The 20,189-nt window shown below is 43.4% G+C and overlaps 1 protein-coding gene and 1 long non-coding RNA gene across 2 annotated transcripts in view; both read right to left on the minus strand.

Moving 5' to 3' along the window:
- LOC106146318 overlaps positions 1-4,835 on the minus strand; it is a 43,882-nt gene extending 39,047 nt beyond the window's left edge. Inside the window, exon 1 of the long non-coding RNA XR_001234107.1 lies at positions 4,680-4,835. This is a non-coding gene — a long non-coding RNA (uncharacterized LOC106146318). The remainder of the gene's footprint in view (positions 1-4,679) is intronic.
- Positions 1-20,189, minus strand: part of Xkr6 (XK, Kell blood group complex subunit-related family, member 6) — a 226,635-nt gene that overhangs the window by 186,952 nt on the left and 19,494 nt on the right. The window lies entirely within an intron of this gene.

The following is a 20,189-nucleotide window of genomic DNA, read 5'->3' on the forward strand; positions in this document are numbered from 1 at the left end:
GAAAATATTTCAAGAATGCTTACACTCCAAAATTAAACAAAAACCTGCTATTGTTTTATGTATATTCATAGGTAAAAAACAAGGACAGTAAGTGTGATTATACAAGAGTCCACTCCTAACTTTTGCTTACTTCTTCCCTGTTTCCTCCCCATTTCTTAAGAGGAAATCTGACTCTGAAAAAGGGAAGGGGGACAGAGCAAGCTCTTAAAATTCCTTCTGACCTTCAAATCTGCATTTCTTCCCTTCCCTTTTCTCATTCATACCTCCTCCAATTATTAATAAAAAGGTGGTTAATCACTGTGCTCACTGAAGTTTTATGTTATCTTTCCTTAATTCAAAATCTGTTAGAGTTCCTCCCAGAGGGGTAGAGAAAAAAACAAAAAACCACTACTCTTTTGTAAGCACTCCTCAATATGTGACTGTTGCCTAATATTTTCTGGGTATTTTTCCAATTTGCGCCTTTTTTCTCCTCCAGTGATGTAAATATCCCCTGGATATTTGGAAAATAGTAAATTTTGTCCCCCCAAATTTTCTACTAGTAAAACATTTTTCTTCTAGTAAGAGTAAGCAACCCACGATTGTCTATTTTTCTTTCCCAATTGTTTGCCCAGTGCATGGCCTTGCACATGCTAGGAAAACACTTTATCACTGAGCCATATCCGCAGCCCTTTCTTTCCCAATTTTCACTTATATGTCTACTGAGCTTGAACCCAAGTTGATGAATACTAACAAAAATACAATCACACACTGCCACATTTTGACCGGGGTATATGTATATAAAAAGCCACTACATCTCAAAATATTTATATTTACTTTGGAAAGGTATTTTATAAGACTGAAGGTAATGGTAGAAGAGTAAGGAACTTGAGCATAATTTACTATAATTTTCTAACATTCAATCCTAGCAAGATTTTCATCTTGGTGCATGCTCAGTAGGAAGAATCTAATATAATTCTCGCCATGTAAGCACGATGTGACAATCTCCTAAGGCCCATGTGCTAAACCATGAAGCACCGACTGACAGCAGAAGCAATAAAGCAGTCTGGAAACGGGTTCAAAACAGACAACTCATGTTCCTGTTTCACAGAATTTAGACCCAAGTTCCACGTGACACTCTCTCAGCCAATAAACATTTTATTTCTACACTTACTTGGTTTTTTTCAATACATTCACGTTGCCTTCAGCTGCAGATTTTCCCCTACTTTAAAGACACCTTTACAAGTCAGCCTTCAGACGTGCCTAATATTAGGCTCTCAGTCAGCCAGCAAGGCCGATTACTAAGCCTGCACTAACACTGCAATTCTGGTTATGCAGCCACAAACACAAACAAGGTCATTCTCCAAGCACGTGGGGAAGGAAAGAGCAGGCCCTGTCCAAAAGGACATGGAACCCAAGGCAGGGCCAGGATCGCAGGAAAAAGGGAAAAATGGAAACCAAGCTTATTAATAGAGTACTACAAAAACAGAAAGGTTTCTTTCTCAATTTATATTAAAAGTACACATAAGGTTTTGCTAAAGTATACAGAATTCACACAGTATCTTAAGAATTTTTTCCAGTAAGCTGCAGGATAAAGTACTGGAACTAACTAGTGGTAACGGCTGTGGGATACCAGCTTGGGAAATCTCCAAAGAACTTCAAGTTCCTGTGTTTATCCACCGTGGTCCTCCCTCAGACACCCTGCACAAGCCCTTAAGTTCCCTACTCCAAACATGCTGCTGGTGATATCTATATTGCACAAGGTTAAACAAACTTCTAAAGCTAAGCTAATATTTAGTGTTTTCTGAAATTTGGAATCTAAACATAAAATACTGGAAGGACAGGGGGAGGAGTCGCAACTGCACACCAGCACTTAGGAGTAATTTGTCCTCGCTGAACTTTTTCCTGATAAACACATACTGCAAACGAAGATTCGCAATCTCTTTGTATTTAACTTCAGTAACATCTAACTGTTGGGTGTGGTGGCGCACACCTGTAATTCCAGCTCCTTGGCTGAGGCAAGACCAAAGTTGCAGGCAGGCCTGGTTAACTCAGTGAGACCTGCCTCAAAATTTAAGAAGCTCAATGTCCTCTGGGCTCAACCCCTATTACTATCAAAAAAGAAAAAAAACAAAAAACAAAAAACACCGCTTTAGCACACAGATCTATTTTTATATAGCAAGGGAATAAAATTCAGTTAGCAAACAGCCAAAAAGGACAAACTGCTTCTCAACTAGATTTTGAACAGAACATTTTTCTAGGTTCTCCTTTCAACCACCATTATAAACAAACATAAGCATCCAGTCACAAATCCCATGATGATAATTTTCTTAAGCACACTGTTTTTACTACCCATAATTCAGCAAAACCATTACTGGGTCACTGGAGCTTGAAAACAGCTCCAACTCAAGCCGACAGATTTGTCAGCCATGGCAAGGTATGTACAGATAGGGATAGGTGTGTGACAGTTGGTGTCTTCTGACTACAATCGCAGAATCAAGAGAGGACTGCTAGGGCTGGGGATTTAGCTCAGCGGCAAAAGCGCCTGCCTGGCATGCGCAAGGTCGTGAGTTCGGTTCCCGGTACTGGAGAAAAACCAAAAAAAAAAAAAAAGAGAGGACTGCTAACAAAATTTCACTATTTGGAAGACTTTAATTACTAATTTTTAAATTACAATTAGAATATAGTTAGATCATTCTACTTGATCCACAGAATTACAATGCCAACATTTAATCAATGAAGAAATCCAGTCTATATGAAAATAATCACCACCAATATATATGAAAACAATCACCACCAATATTTTGTTAAAAAGCTACAACAGAGTTCAGTATTTACAGTTCCCTTAGATAAGCTATTCTTAGTTGACCCAAATAAACCAATTTACTGGGTCAATGGAGAACATGAAGAAACAAAGGCCTCTATGAGAAATGAAGAAACATGAGACCTCATGCATGCTGCATGTGTAACATACAGCGAAGATTTCTGCAAATACAACTAGTTTCAACAGGTCAGACACCTTTAGGTCTGGAAATTCTTACTTCTGCCCTTCAGAATAAAAATATCTGAATATAACTTAGAAATTTAAGTATTATTACTAGAGAAGAATCCACATGAGAGTAATAATTGGTCTATAACATGGTCTTTTTCATTCAGAACCCTGACACAGATGCTATAAAGTACAACGTATTTTTTTGAGGTATGTAAAACACAAGGAACAACTTTTAATTTATAATTCTTTTAATGCATTGCAATATATGATCAACAAAGGACTGGCTTTTAAGGGTTTTTTCCTCCATTGGTGGTAGAGGTGAGAGCCATCTAATTTTTATGAAGAACAAGTGGCTTCCTAACACTTCCATAATGGAATCCACACTCTTCCACTGACTCATGCCAAAAGCCTTAAGAGGTATCCTAGACTCCCTCCATGCATACAAACACATGCAATCCACCAAAAACCTTGCTGGCCTTTCTCTGAAAGAGTTCGCTATCCGTGGGTAGGGCCAACATCCGCCTGGAATACTGCAAACAGTTACCCTAACTGGTCTCTCCGCTTGCAGCGCTCACCTCCATTATCAGTCCCAACATAAAACTTTGCACAATCCTTTTATATCCACGAATGCAGTGAAGAAGCAGGCCTGTCCAAAGACAGGCCTGTCCTTCTGGGGCTTCTGTGTCACACCTCATAGAACTGTCCCACTGAGGAAGGGGATGGCCACACTGGATCTTAGGGAGGAGCTGGCCATACCAGTCTTGGAGGGAGGCTGCCCATGCCAGAAAGATAATCATGTGACTTAGTGTGGCAGCTTTGGGTCACGGTTACCAAAAGATTTGAAGACTTGAGTTCAACGTGCGGGCAATTAGCCAAGCAATCACCGTAAAGCAAAGTGCTAATAAATTCAACACAGGACAGGAAAGCATCCCCTGTTGGTGTGCACTATGAATTCTGGGAGGGCAGCTCGGCCTGACTCCATGGAAGAGAAGTGAAGATTCACAGTGGAACCTCCCAGGCTGCCTCGCACTACTCTTCCTTTGGATGACTCTGATCTGAATCAAAATCCTCCTCCTTTTCCCCCAACTGCAGGGAATCAAATCCAGAATGTTGCGCTTGCTGGTAAGCCTCTATCACTGAGCTACACTCCTGTTCCAAAACTCCCTTTAATAAACCATAACATGAGTATAACAGCTTTCAGTAAATTCTGAGTTCTTCCAGCAAATTATCATATCCGAAGGCTGTCTGGCAAACCTCCCAAACTATACAGGTGAAGTCAGAAGTGAGGGCAGTCTTGGAGACAGCACTCGTAAAATTCTTGGGCTGGCTAACTCTGGAGAGGTATCATCTAGTGTGTTTCCGTAGTCTTGAAAATTAAGTGATTTCTCCAATATTGTACATGTATTCTCTCCTTTTCTGCTGGCTGCTCCCCTGCCTATATGTAAGGTAGACTTTATTTACTAAGGTCTATCCTCCCATTATTTAAGAGTAGACAGAAGCACCCTCCTGCCTGTCTTTTCTTTCCACTGCTGCTCCCAGCATTTCCTCCAAGTAGTCTCAGTACAGTATACTACAATCCTTTAGAGATTCAAAATTGAATTCTAAAAAACTATCATAGTCTCATATATCTTCTACATACAGTTTCTACTCCTGGAAGAAAAAGACAAGTCAAGGAATACAAAAGGTTTTCTAAGAACATAGACTTACTCACCTGAGCAGCGTCAGAGATGAATACAGAGCAGAATCCGGCCAGGACCCTGGTGTCACCCTGAGGCCCCTGCTTGGCCAGTCCTGAAACTTCACCCTCCCTGGAACTACACTCACTTTTATAAGCTTCTTTTATTGGCTTGGCTACAGTCACTATGGCCTTACTGCCTTGCTTCAGGCTTCCAAATTTTTACTGGTACTATTTAACATTTGGGCAGACTGAGGGCTGGGGATTTAGCTCAGCGGCAAAAGCGCCTGCCTGGCAAGCGCAAGGTCATGAGTTCGGTTCCCGGTACCGGAGAAAAACCAAAAAAACAAAAAAACAAAAACATTTGGGCAGACTGAATTCTCTGCCTGACCAGTTAATTAAGGGCCAAGTATTCCAAAGTGGTATGTTTAAAACTGAAAGGAAAACAACTTTTCTTAACTCAGTATGACCACAGACTCTGCAATTTGAGTATTTTAAAATTTGATTTTGTAAAGAACACCCAAGAGGGAAAAAAATAAAATTTCACAACAGTTGTGTATTATCTTTTGGGATAAGGAATCTTCACAGAACTCAGGGTCCTTGACTGGAATTTAAGAACCACATGCACACAAATAAAGTTTTATGCTTCTTAAGACAGGCTGCTGCACGGAGTTTTCCCCACACTATCACAGCAGTCTCGGCGTGCAGCTTGCAGAGTTCTCACTGAGCTCACGGTCTCCAGTTTGCAGAGACTACTAGGGAAGCTCACAGCCTCTCGCTGTCACTCAAGTCCCAACAGTCCATTTCCCACCCCAGCTCACTGCAGTCAGACTAATCTTACTCAAAATGCAACCCTGATCTCCTCTGGGAAATAGCTTTCTGGCATCTTCACAGTCCAAATTGTGAGAAGACCTCCATCATGTGGAGCTGGTGCGCCCCAAGCACTCTCCTGCTGTCCCTGCCTGCATGGGCTCTCCTACTCCTTCCAGATGCCACTCACACCTTAGGCTGCAGATCTCTTACCAAAGAAACAAATGAGGCTACTTCCACCCCCCTCGATTCTGACATCTTCAACTTCGGGACCAACCACTCCTGTCCAACAAGTCTTCTCCATTAGCCTGGATGCTCGAGCATGGGACCCACATCTTTCTTTCTTGTTACCCTGTCATGGTGCTTTGCACATTTTTGCTAAATGAACAAGTCCACAAGCATAACAGGTACTGACTCTGAGGGTTTCAAACTATACACTGTAATTTTAATAAAATTTCTGTGCAAAATTATCACAAAAGGAAAATGTTTCTTTAAAATAATTATTTATAATTATAAAACTAAACAGTTTTTCAACAATACAACTTCAGTATATAACTTCTGAATATCTGAAATAGTTGTGTTTTCACTAAAGAGTTAGAAAAGAAAGAATATACGTGCAAAAGTAATAACTGCCTAATGAAGTTTCATTTTAAATTAATTTCCTAAGTCAATTAATATCATGCCCAAAGGGCTTTACAATCATGAACAAAAAAAAAAAACCTTTTGTTAAGCATGGGGTCAAACCTATGTTCAAATGTGGTATATTTTAAAGCAGGAATAATTTTTCTTGTAAAAGTTCAATTCCTTTATAAATAGTATCTATCTGGTTAGAAATTAACGATTAACACAGTGATCTAAGTGGAACGAAAAGAGGTCACCATAAAATTTAGTCCTCTTCAAGGCACACAGTTTAAAGTTATTAGAAAAAAAAGTCAGTTGTGGATGAACCAAATGTACAAACAGGTTGACTGGTTTCTAAAGAAGAACCTATGCAGAACAAACTAAGCTACAAAGATCCTACCTTCACTTCCCCAGCCCCCGAGGCAAGTGTGAAGATGGAAGGACTGCTTTGGCCACAGCCTGCAGCCCCAAAGCATGAGAAGGAGCTGCAGAATTTCCCACATCACAGACATTTTGTATCCTTTTATGCACGTGTTCTGCAGCCTTAGTGACCTCAACCACGTTCATCAAGAGTATGGATACTCTGATACTCCTATCACAGAACTTAACAAAGACCTTAAGTATATTAATAGTAGAAATTAAGTAAGTGGAGTGAGTATGGTAACAGCGATCGAAGTCAGGCCACAGCTGAACTTGCTTGTAAGCCGACTCTTAAGCTTTATGTAAATCTGATTGTTCTAAATATAGCACACCAGCAATGAAGTGCCAATTAGACTACCCAGTCTCTTCTAACGCAGGAGACCTACTTCATGTTAGCGCAACCCTTCTACCTGATTTCAATTAGCTGCTTCCCTTCTCTATCTCCACTGGTGCTTTGCTGTCATTAAACACACCCACGTCTTTCCCAACTCAGCTGGAGGAAAAACTTCTCTGGGTCCTCATTATCGCTTCCAGTCTCTCTCTCGCCGACATCCTTCACCAAAACAGGAAGCCTGCACTTCTTTTACCTCCCTACTCAACTCACATATGGATGGATACCAGCAATAAATTATTAAGCCATAAAACTAAGGGTGACCAGTATGTACAAATTACTAAACAACCATTTAAAGATTTTACAATTTATAAACTGAGAAAAGTATTCAATTCTCTTTCCATTTCCTGGCTTCTCCTACCTCTCCCATTTTTATCTAGCCCACCTCTCGCACCATCTTTTACCGAGGCTAGATCAGAATCCCCACCAATTACACACCATACAGTGCATTTCTGCCCAGGTCTTTGTGGCTTTATAACCCCTGCTCAGACTGTTTCTCTGACCTTCTGTTGATTTAGTAACTTGCTCATTCTGCAAGGCTACATCAAGGGACGTCTTCTCTCCCCAGCACTTGTAGCGCTCTCAACTGAAATGAGACTATTTCCTTACCAGTGCTCCCTGATACTTGGCGCAGAGCTCCCCTAGGGCGTGCGACACATCATACTCTATTTCCTGCACTGCCTTTCTCTTCAACTGGGCTGAATTCGTGAAGGACAGACACTGTTTTAATCTAAGTCATAAGAGTCTAAAAGACCTGTAAATGTCTAAAGTTCTATATAAAATCTATGTCTTGCTGTTTCAGGAGTAAACGTCTATAGTGGTTAACACTTTGGAAAAAGAGTCATGTGACTCCAAAGAAGTTAAAAATTACTAACCCTCAAACTAACATGTAGGTGACATTCATCAAGTGTTAAACTGCCATCAATACACTACAAGTGAGCACGCAGTAGTAAATCAAAGTATCTATACCGCGGGAAGACAACGAAGTCTGGAGTTCAACAGTAACGCCGCCATGGTGGCTTTTTAGCTTGGGAAAATTTATTAGGGTAAAGTAAGAGGCTGACATGGGGGAACCCAGCACAAGGAGATGGAACGCTCCTGGGCCATTTTTACAACTTTTCTGTAAATGTCACATTATTCAAAAGTAAAAGGTTTAAGAGTTTCTCTCTGGACATAGTTACGAACCTCTAACATTCTCAGTTTCCAAACACCAAAGAACTGTCAGCAAACAGACCAGCTGTCAATCACTCTCCCATTATGCCACATGAACATGCTCTGAAGGATGCTACACTCAAACCACAGCAAAAATCTGAGTCCATTATAATTACAAAAATAAAATTACAAATTGGAACTCAGTGACAGCCATTTATCTCTTGATAATGAATGTTCCGAGGAAAAACTGCTGACTTTTCAACTGGCTCTGTTCAACCCTGGTCTTGGGCAAGGCACTAGGATGGAGAGACGGAAAGGACGGACAGATGAGCAGGGTGTGCACAGAGATAGGGAAGGGCAGAGCTCCAAAACGCAGAGATGACAGACACAGCTATCCTCTTGAGCGCTACGCTTCCATTCAAGCATCAACTGCACAAACATAGGCAGAGATGAACTAGGGAGGGAGGGAATGATTCAGCTGTACTGTTGTGGCTGCCTTCATGTCCTGAATCCATCTAAAACATTTACTTCTCACGATCATTCTCACTTGGAAGGAAAGCCACAAGTCACACGGTGCCAGATCCAATGAATAAGGCAGAAGAGGACAAATCAATAAATTCAGTAATAAAAATAGTCAGATAAACTAAAGCATACTATGTAAGGGGTAGCCCTAAATAAGGACCATTCTTTCCAACTTGAGGGGATTTTTCAAATAGTTTTATGTGAAGTGTAAACACGGCACAGCTGGAATTAGCCAGGTTCATGTGTACTTCTCATGTGCCTAGCCCTAGTAAACAACTACTTTTGCAGGGAGAATGCAACCAACACCTCAGAGGCTGTCGCTGGTTGCACTGCCATTTCCCAGGCCCTATCCAAGTGTGTACCTCTTTATCTTGACCTGTTGCCTAATTAAGCAGCTCCTGTGTGTGCTGGAGACAGATGTCCACATGATAGATTTAGTCTTATAACATAACATAAAGGCAAACATCCTGAAACTAATAGTGAAATACTATCTGCATTTGGCAGAGGACTTAGGTGGAGCAGAATACCTCATTTTGTTGTTCACGCGCTCAGCTGCTCACTTTTTCCCTTCTCAGGACACTGCTCCACAGCACTTCCCTTGTGCTGGGCACGGTGTAAGCACACAAACTCACTCATCTTACTGGCAGGTGGGGGGACTATTGTTTTCTCACGTAGTAGCACAGGACCTCAGGCAGGCAGAGTACACTCAGTTGTTTACCCAAGGCCACAGAGCTAAAGGAAGGGTTGCAATTTGATTTTGTTCTGAATCCTCTCTGTGATCTCTGCCCCAGCCCTCTCGGGACAGTGCAGGCAAAAGGGCAGAGACATCAAAAAGACCACCATTCCCGGCCCTATGTCTTGCTAAATGAGACACAGGCTTCAAAATGACGATGTGAGTGAAAATGAGTGTGCTGGTGTCGGGTCTGGAGTCCCATCGGCGAGCACCTGCCTCTCTCCTGGCTCTGCCTATTCAGGGCCAGCCAGTCAAATCCTCCCACAGGCGCCGGCTTCAATTCCAGCACAGCAGTGAGGTTTAAAAGCGCCTCAAGCAGAGCCCACACTTCTCTGATCCTTTACAAAAATCAAACTGCAACTGAGTGTCACGGCAGCCATGCTAGGAATGAGGTCAATTACTCCGGTACTCGCTAGACTTTCTCCTCTTCTCCACCCCTGGGGTTCGGGCTCTATTCCCAGCACTCACTCTGCGCTGCTGTCAGCCCTTTCCCCTCGTGGAACTGCCTCTCCATTTATGCTATTCGCAGTCTTCCTCACTAGGGGTTCCTGTGGGGGAAATGAAAGACGGGAAGGGGGAAAATGAAGTGGAAATTCAGGAGGCTCCCGTGTAAGTCACTGTTTGAAAATGTATATGGACAAAATACAACGCACACATGTACACTGACACACACAAACACATGCTCTACATTTCCTCCCGTGAATTTCTAACAGCACTGTTCTTTATTATTATTATTTTTTTTGCCTTTTTTCTCACTGTTCTTTTTTTAAACACAAAACGGTTTCTCAGTACCCACACAGATGTGAAATATCACATAGAACATTGATCAGCCTCGGAACCTGACACCCATCTCCTATACCATCACCACCTACTTAGGAAACTAGGACGGGGGGTGGGGTGGCAATGGGGGCGGCCTGGGGATTTAGCACAAGGCCTGCCTGGTAAGCGCGAGGTCAGGAGTTCGATTCCCAGTACTGGAAAGAAAACCAAACCAAACAAACAAACAAAAAGAAACAAGCACCGGAGCTTCCTTCACTCATCTGTGACACAGGTAACCCCATCTGCCCCCACTGGTCCTCGCTTGTGCGACACCGGCTCCAAGGAGAGCCGTGTGTTTACACGGAAGAACTAGAGGCTCCAAGCAGGAACCTCGGATTCCTCGAATCCAATCAAATCCTTTGAAGCAACAGGTCATTACTACGTACCCCAACCTCTCTTGAGTCTGTAAGGACTTTAGCAGCAAGTGCAGGCAGGTCCACTAACTTCTACAATTTCAGGGAGAATTTTAACCCAATTATGTTTCTGGTTTACACCTAGACAAATCAGGTGGGAACAATAAGGGCTGTTGAGAGGTAGGCAGCAGCAACCTTAGATTCCATTAGTAGAAATCATAATTCATTTTAGCAACTATTTTTATTTTTTCCCCCTAAATCAGTCTTCAGAATAAATAGAATGTGTCAACTCTCAGATTATACTCCGGAAAATTAACAGTGAATCCCAATCCAGTATCAAAATGATTCATCAAGGACAAAGTAGCCAAGAAACAACCAGAAAAACACTGTTTTTGAGGGGGGTAGCAAAAAAACACCGTACCTGTACAAAACCACTGTTTTGTGGGGTGGAGATTAACTGGGGATTGAACCCAGGGCCTTTGTACTAAGCCACATCCCAACGTACCTTTTTTATTTTGTCTTTTATTTTGAGGTAGGGCCTCACAAAGTTGCTAAGTTGCCCAAGTTTGTGATCTTCCTGCCTCAGCCTCCCAGATTTCTGGGGTTACAGGTGTGCACCACCAAGCTTGGCAAAACTCTTACTGAGATGTCTCAGTTGCTTTCTGGGCTATAACAGAACAGCTAATAGTGTAACACTGGGTAATTTATAAGCAGTGGCAGTTTCTTTAGCTCACCATTCTGGAGGCTGGGAAGTCTAAGAGCAAGGTACCAGCATATGGCAAGGGCCCTCCTGCTGCGGTATCTCACGACATAAGACAGACCCAAAAAGCAAGATGGACTGCTTTAAAGCTGGGCATGGTGGTGGAGGTCTGTAATGCCAGCACTTGGGAGGCTGAGGCAGGAGGATCGCTGTGAGTTCTAGGCCAGCCTGAACTGAACATCAAAACCCTGTCTCAAAAAGACCAAAAAAAAAAAAAAAAAAAAAAAAAGATGGGCTGCTTTATGACAAGCCCGCTAGAGATAACTAACTCCCCCCACAATAATGACATTAACCCACTCATGAAGATGGAGCCCTATGATCCAATCACCTCCCAATATAGCCACACTCACAATTATATTTTAACCTTAATTTGGGAAGGGACATTAAAGCACAGCAGGGTCACTTCTAACTCATGAATAATGCTAAAATGCCTTTTCTCCCGCATATCCTCTGCTTTATCTCTCCTGTTCTTAAAAGGTCACCTGCAGTGGTGTGGTTTTGTTTTTTCAAAAGCCTCTAACTCTCCCAATGCATGCTACCCAACAAACAGACTCAAGACCATGTTAGCTATACTAAATTTTCCAGTGAACATGTTAACTATGAGGTCACTGCATAAGTCAAATCAGGCTTGGCACTGTCTTCAGTCATTCTGGAAATGTATTTTCACAGGGGAAAAAAAATCCAAATACACGATTTTAAGACATCATGAAGATCACAGGATACCTGTTACAGTCTGAATGTTTATACATTCCAAATCAGTAAGGTGGAACCTCCCCCCAAAGTGATGGTGTAAGAGGTAAAGGTCGTAGGGAGGTGACCAGGACCTAAGGAAGAAGCTCTCAGGAATGGGATCCGGGGCTTGTCAAGAGGCCCAAGGAACTAACCTGCCCTTTTCGCCAGCAGAGGAACCATCTATGAACCAGGAAACACCCCTCACACAGAACCAAATGTGCCACCAGCTTGTTTTCCAGTTCCACAAGGGTGAGAAATTCAGTCTCTTGTTCAAAAGGGACCAAGAATATGGCACTGTGCTTTATAGCAGCTCAAGTGGACTGTGACAGTATTAAAGCTTTTAAAAAATTTTAAGCCAATATTTAAGAGAGAAAATATTGACGCCAGCACTCAGGCAATGACCACTCTGAGGACAGAGTACAGGGGAACAAAAGAGGATCGCACGGCCGCGGGCTTCTCGTACCTGCAGCACGTGCACAGGCGGGAGGAGGAAGCACTTGCTGTGGGTTCAGACGCAGATCACTGCAGGAATCTGACAGGTGACGTCGGACAATGGCCCAGGAGACACTTCCGAGCGCCTGTCCACCCCCCACACCCGACACATCAGAAAGAGGCCCCGACTGTCAGAACTAACTTCATCAGAACTCTGGGAGACGCGACTCATGCTACACCATGGGTGAATCTTGAAGGGGCTGGTGGGAAGAACAGGGAGTCTCTCTGATGCCTACAGGGTTTCTATTTTGGAGGACTAAAATGTTCTAAGCTAGACTGTGGTAATGGCTGCATAGCCCTGTGAGTATACAGTATGATCCACATCACAAGTGCTGAAGCACAGTCTTAGAGAACAGCACCCGTAGGTGCAGACCATTCTCCAAACCCTCCTTGGTATCGTACGTTTCTGCAATGCTGGGGAATACTCTTAGATTTTAAACAACTTACAGAGGCACACCAAAGGATGCTCTGATCTATCACCTTTTACTTTGACTGCTCCAGCATCCCGAGTCAGATTAGCAATCTTCAATCCTTGAATCCAGATGTTCAGACATTTCTAGTTTAGAAATTATGAAAAAAAAAAAAAAAACAGAAAATATTTTCTCTTCTTTAAACACAGTATTCCTGAAGTCTACATTTTAATAAGTGTCACCTAACTGGTCAGGTAGATGGACAAAGCAGCTTCGGAAAAAAAAAAAAAAAGGATGTGCTCTGATGTGGTCAACAACACAACCAAGTTCAAGAAAGCAACTTCGACAAAAAAAAGCCATTCAGAATTTTGCTCGTAGCTTGGCATGGTGGTGCATGCCTGTAAACCCAGCACTCTAAGAGGCTGAGGCAGGAGGATCTCAGGTTTGGGCAACTTAACACCCTGGGCAACTTAGCAAGACCCTATCTCAAAATAAAAAATAGGGCTCAGGATACAGCTTAGTATAAAAGCCCTAGGTTCAATCCTCATACTGGAGGGAGTGGCATTTTGCTGGTGCTGTGATCAGGCAGACGCGTACACATGCTTGCAAACACACACAAATGCATAGCTAGCTCAAAGGACACCTAGGCCTAGCATAAACTGCCCACCTCACTACTAACTAGCGGAGAGTAAGAGATCACTGCAGCTCTCAGAACACCACACACAAGTCAGCCAGGCTTCTGCAGGAGGCTCCTCTGTGCTTCAGATGTGCACATGCACCCTTTCCCACACCAAGCTGCTCACTGGGACCCTCGTTATCACGGTGTTCTGGAAGCTTTCCACACACCCCTTTCTGCCCCCCCGATAGAGCAGCTTTTCTTTACCCTTTTCTGAACCACAGAGTCAACCTCCATAGAAACCAGCTTTAAACTGCAAGGCTTTTTCCCCCTTGCCATGGCTGTCTCTAAATCTATTTGCCTACTCACTAGTAGCTGCAAAAGCCAGAAAGTGTAGCAAGAATCTTCTCTGGGGAAACGTTTATGTCAACAGTGAAACCCAAAGAGGGACTGAAGTCTGCAAGCGGTCTGGTACCAGAGGAGCTTTTTCGCGTCATCTATTTAATCAGTCATAAACTCTCTGATCTGGTATTTAAGTCATTAACATATAATTTCCATTTCTCTTAATTCTGAGGCCAAAATGTATGACTTTAAAACATCAGCCCAAAGATGGCATGACATTTTAAGAACATGATTCTGGAGCAGAACCAGCTAAACTGGAACCTCTTACTAGGCGGTGTGACACTGGGCAAGTCGCTTACTCATTTGTAAAACGGGGCAAGAGGACTTACTTCCCAGGGCCGCAGTGCGGATCGGTTCACTGAGTAACATGTGGAAGGTAGCTGCTGCTGCTTCTCCAACTACACCTGGACAGTGAAACGCTGTCCCCTTGAAGAAGGGTTTTCTCCTATGCTACCCAGCCCCAAAAGTCTCTCTCCAAGCCACCACGGCCTCAAGAGGACGAATGTGTGACACTAAGATGTCCACAGGGACAAGTTACTCAGACGAAGGGTTCTGCTCAGAATCACTGAGATGTTCAGCGATTTGACCAGGCACAGAAAAGGGAGGGTTGGATGGAAGGAAGGCAGACAGACAGGAAGACAGACAGACAAACAAAAAGAAAAAGTGACCACAAGTGCTGATGGCAGCTGCCTTCAGCTGCTTTAGGATGCAGGGGAAGGGTCATGTTTACTCTCCAGATACCAGTACTTTTGTATGACCTACAAAAGTACAACTGGCTGGGAAGAGCTGACAGCTTATTTCTTTGCGTCCCACGTTCCATGCAGCGCACGTGCTCACTAAGGCTCTGCTGGAGCAAAATGACTACAGCTGTCTATTATCCCCTCCGTGAATGAGAAACGAGGAGGGGACCCACAAACTGCATTAGGAGCACACGTGGAGTTGCCAACACTTCCTCACTAGGAGCAAGGCGCCCGCTCCTCTCGCTTCCAGATGGCGACCGACACTCCAACAAAACCCACATATTCAAAACAAGTGTAGCAATGTTTATCGTACATCCTTTTCGCAAGCAGCTGCTCCAGACAGTGTGCTCACACAGCAATAAGGAATTCAAAGTGTATGTCCAACTAATGAAATCTTTTACAAGCGGAGTACTACGCACACTCCCGCACTGGTAGCTGCCTGCCAGCTGCTGCCTAAGTACTATTTTCCAACATCTTCTGAAGGCTAGTAGTTACTCAAATAGATTTTTAAAAGAAAATGAATGCCAAATATTGTAATTATTAGAAGATTATTATAATTAGGCATTCTGTTCTTTCCTTTGACGCAGGGAACAAAGTGGCTGTGACTGGTGCAGAGAACACAAAGTGCCTTCCTTTGCGAGATTACTCCACTTGGAGGTGACACTGGTTTGCGGGGCAGAGCCGCTGACCTGCGCAGTCCTCCAATTACAGCTCTTACCTCACGTCTCCAGTGAGTACTACGGGTCTTCTCATGATCTTAGTCCACCAACCTCCAGGGAAGCAAAGGAGAAAGGACAATGTCCCAAGTCCACCTTCTGCAGAGCACAATTCAAATGTGCTTTAGAACCTCCCTTTCTCTAAGACACGAATAAAGAAAACAATGTATTCACAGTATCCATTCCTTAGGTTCTCTGTGTAAGTGCTCACGAAAACTGTTTTTCACTTCTGTCCATATACTTGGTTATCTCCCTTACGCCGCTCGAGAAACAACAGATGATTCTGCAGCTCTGTGCACGATGCAGGCTTCCTTCTCCCACCAGACCAAGGATCACTCAACATAAGCGCCAACCCTTTCAGAGCTCATTGCCCATCTGCCTGCCGACAGCGCCGGGGGCCGCAGGATTCCTCACAAGCCATCTTTCCTTTAGGTGAAGACAGCGTAAAACCAGATCAAGAACACAGGTTTGCAACCTCACTCTCAGAAACAAAAAAACTGAGGGGCAAACACTGATCTGCATGGAAAGTGTGATAAATGAGTATCAGCTGACTCCTACGAATGAGATGGCTGCACTATACACTACTTGGTAAACGTCAAAACAAAGACCCTGTAAACTCATTTAATTTCTGTACTGAATGTTTCCAAACTGACATTAATATCCTGCCCTTAACATCTGCAAAGCACCTTTCCAGATAAGTTACCTGATTTCAAAAAAATTGGACAATCTCACAATTGGCATAAACCTAGGGAATCAGCTAACCCAAATACCAACCTAAGTTGAAACCCTTTGTTTTGATCCTTATAACCATTTTAAGATCAACCATTTTAAGTTTATAGCAATTAGTATTATCATTTCTAAGTTAGAGAATCATGGCCCGTCTCACAAAATGCCAAGTGGTCTGTCATGCGAAATTATGTGGAGAATAAAGCCCCTTCAGAGAAAACTGAAGCATGATATTGATACTTGGAAGGGAAAAAAACGATTTCAAGTACACTGGTAAGCCAGTGTTTTTATTAAAATATCCCTTCATTTATGTGTCTATACTTTTTTAAAAACTGCATTAAGCCAAATTTTTGTATCCAATTCCATTGCAAAACATTAATAGATCAACCCACAGCACCCTCCACTCCCCAGATCCGAGGGCGACTCACCTCTAGGAAAAGCAAAGATGTGGCTGGCGGCCATGCTGTGCAATGGCAGCCGGCAGAGGACAGGGGAACTGGGGAGAGCCTCATAAAGCTGGAGGGCCTTTCCTAAAGAAAGCCCGTGAAGCCTCTGGATCAGAGCAAAGACTTCCTCCGGCGGCCTTCCTGGTGACTATTTTTGGGAAGTTGAACGCTGGGCAAAGTCTGGCACCCCTGGCAGCAAGATGTTCCTGCTGGCAGAGCCGTGGAGTCCAGCTGCGCTGCTGACAGCCACTTCAAGCACTGCCAAGGCTGACAAGACAGAGAGGATGGAGGCAGTGCCCACATGAGCCCTAAGGAACAGCCCGGCCAGGGAGGCAGAGACCTCACTCTAAAGGTGTGGAAACTAAGGCTTTGAGAACTCAGCGATGTTTCAAAGCCTGAGCCCTTGGCACGGTGGAACTAGAGAACTCATAACCTGCAGGGTTAGAGCAACGCAAAGAACCCCATGCCTTACATTCACTGCACACGCGTCTAAGCGCAGCAACAGGCGGCCAACACATCCCAGTCGGCCTTCTGCTTATCCACAGCAAAGCCACCGGCTGCTTTTCCCAAGTAGCAGCACCTCTTCTTACACTTCGCTTACTTCAAGGGTTACACATACCCAAGTTTCAAGAACACAAACTCCCTTTATTCTTTAGTCAGACTGACACTGGGTCAACTTTAAAAGTGTTTCAAAGCGGGATGTAGTGGGACACATTTGTAATCCTAGCACTCTGGGGGACTGAGGCAGAAGGAGCTCAGGTTCGAGTCCAGAATGGGCAACTTAACTTAGCAAGACCCTGTCTCATCTCAAAATAAAACTCAAAAGTAGGGCTGGGGATACAGTTCAGGGCAAAGAACATTGGTTCAATGTCCAGTATTGCCAAAAAGTAAGAAAGTTTCAGAAACTGTGATGCTAAAGAAAAGAACATAAGCGTTATGGGTTGGACTGTATCTCAAAAAAAATAGAATAATCCAACTTTAACCCCTTGGCCCTCAGAATGGGACCTTCCTTGAGAGCAAGGCCACTACAGACGTAACAGATTAAGGTGAGGTCATAATGGAAGAGGCTGGGCCCTTAATCCAATGACTGGCTTCCTCATAAGAAAAGGGAAGTCTGGACACACATGCTGGAAGACATCAGTGACAATGCAGGGGCAAATGCAGGTTCTGCCACAGAAGCTTCTAGCTTCTAGCAAAGCCATGCTAGGGTGCACAGCTGGCAAGCAAATGATGGGTACCTTCTTTATTTTTTTTTTTTTTTTTTTTTTGCGGGTACCGGGAACCGAACTCACGACCTTGCGCTTGCCAGGCAGGCGCTTTTGCCGCTGAGCTAAATCCCCAGCCCCGGGTACCTTCTTTATAAGAAGCAAGGAACAGATTATTATTTTCTATCAGATAATATCAGACTTCAGCCATTACATATTAAAGAACAGATTAAAATCAACATCCACCTACTCTCACTTCACCTAACACTGCAAAGCCAAGAGCCTAAAACCACCTGTGGAACACTGCTGTAATACCAACACACTAAGAATGCCAGGGCTGAAATGTAATAAAGTAACGAAACGCAGGTTAGGAAAGTCTTCTGGAACCACACGGCTTCAAAACTTGCAGTTTGTAAGTGTGAGTATTTTCAGTGAACGAAGAGAAACAAAGGACTCTGATCTGGTAGTAACAAGTTCAGAGCACTATTTGTCAATAAAGCTGTTGCAAATGTGAATGGCTGGTTAATGTACCTTGGGTGAGAGGGTTTTAAAGGGCATGGTTAAACCATTTATACTCAACATTTTCTTCAACAACTAAAGGGAGTTGAAGTCTTTTTGGTCAATAGTTTGTATTTCAAACTTTTTTTTAAGGGGCTGGGGATTTAGCTCAGTGGCACAGCATCTGCCTGCCAAGCGCAAGGTCCTGAGTTCGATTCCCAGTACCGGAGAAAAACCAAAAAATTTTTTAAAAATAAAAAAAACTTCTTTTTAAAAGCTTATGTAACATATTTTTAGACTTTTTTGGTCCTAGATAATATTTTGACTTCAGACCAGATATGGTGGTACATGCCTGTAACCCTAAACTTGGGAGGCTGAGGCAGGAGGATTGCCCTTGAGTCTGAAGCCAGCCTGAGCTATATAATGAGACTCTGTCCCAAAAAAACAAACAAAAAAACTGACCTCAGAAAATGCTTGCCTAACTTCATTCTGAGATATGTATCATTTTTTTATTCAAGCATACACCAGCATATAAACTGATAACAACTATAATTTTCTTCAGATTTCACTTCCAATTCAAAGATTTATTTAATCAATACACATTTATAACTGAGTGTTTCATCTTTACTTGGTGTCTTAGTTATTTTTCTCTCATTGCTGAGACAAAATACTCAACACCTAAAATTAAAGGAGGAAACGTTTATTTAGCACATAGTTTGTAGAGGTTCCAGTCCATAATTGGCTGGCTCCAAAGCAGGGTGGCATGGCAGGGGGATAACAGTTCATGGTGACAACAAGACAGCAAAAGCAACAAGAGACAGGAAGAGAGACAGAGAGAGACAAACCTCTTTCTGTCTCTTTTACTATAGGCAGGCTACCCACCCTAGGGCAGGTATAGCACTCACACCCTTAATCCCAGCACTGGACCATGAATCAATCACAAACTACATTTAGCTACCTCTGAAAAGCCCGCCCTCATGACTGCATGAGGCTTTAGGGGGACATCCATAACATTCAGGCCTCAGCCCCCGAAAGACTCATATACATCCCTTTATGCAAAAGGCATTTTAGTCCTGAGAAGTCCTAACAGTTTCAGCACTACAGGGAAGTCCAAGTCCCAAGTCTCCTCTGAGATTTAAGGCAATCTCTTAGCTATGTGCCCCTGTACAAAAGAAAAGAAAGTTAAACAGGTCAACATTCAATGGCACAAGGTAACGCATTTCCGTTCCAAAAGTTACAAATGGGGACACAAAGCAATGGGGCCAAAGCCAGTCCAAAATCCAGCATGGCAAACATTAAGTCTCTGTAGTTCCATATGCAGCATCCGAGGCAATCTGTGGCAAGATGTGAGCTCCAAAGGACATGCGTGGCTCTACCCCTACAGCACTTCTGGTGGTTGTAGCTCCCATGGCTTCTCTCTTGGCCCTACTCCTCTCTTGGCCCTACTCTGCTCCCTTCCTTGCAGCTTTCCTTGGGATGATCTTGGCTTTTCCAAACTTCTGGGGTCTCCACTGCACCTTTGGCTTTACACTCACAGCTTTCACACACTGTCCTCTCAGGGGGACATTGCCTGGCCTCCCAGGCCTTCTTCTGAAATCTAGGTGCAAGCCTTCCTGACCCCACAACTCTTCCATTTTGTATACCCTAAAACCAGTGCCACATGGATGATGGATGCCAAGGTCTGCTGCCAGCTGGAGCAGTAGCCAGGCTTCTCCCCTCTTGGCTGTAAGGGTCGAGTGCCTGGATTGCTGAGCACTCTGAATCCAATTCTGAGGAACAAATTCTCTATGTTGCTGCCATTCTGGAACATGGTGGTCTGTGGCTTTATTCTCAAAGCAAACTCTTTCACTTTTGTGATTTTGAGGCTGCACAAGGTAGAGTCTTGCTGCTTCTTGTGATGCTCTCAGGCCAACTTCTCTATTCTTCTGTTGCTTCTCAGTAATAAGATCTCTGTTCTATCTTTACAGTCCACAGCTTTACTG

Source organism: Chinchilla lanigera, unplaced genomic scaffold (genome assembly GCF_000276665.1).
Source record: "Chinchilla lanigera isolate Chin_1 unplaced genomic scaffold, ChiLan1.0 scaffold00002, whole genome shotgun sequence".
NCBI classification, from domain to species: domain Eukaryota; kingdom Metazoa; phylum Chordata; class Mammalia; order Rodentia; family Chinchillidae; genus Chinchilla; species Chinchilla lanigera.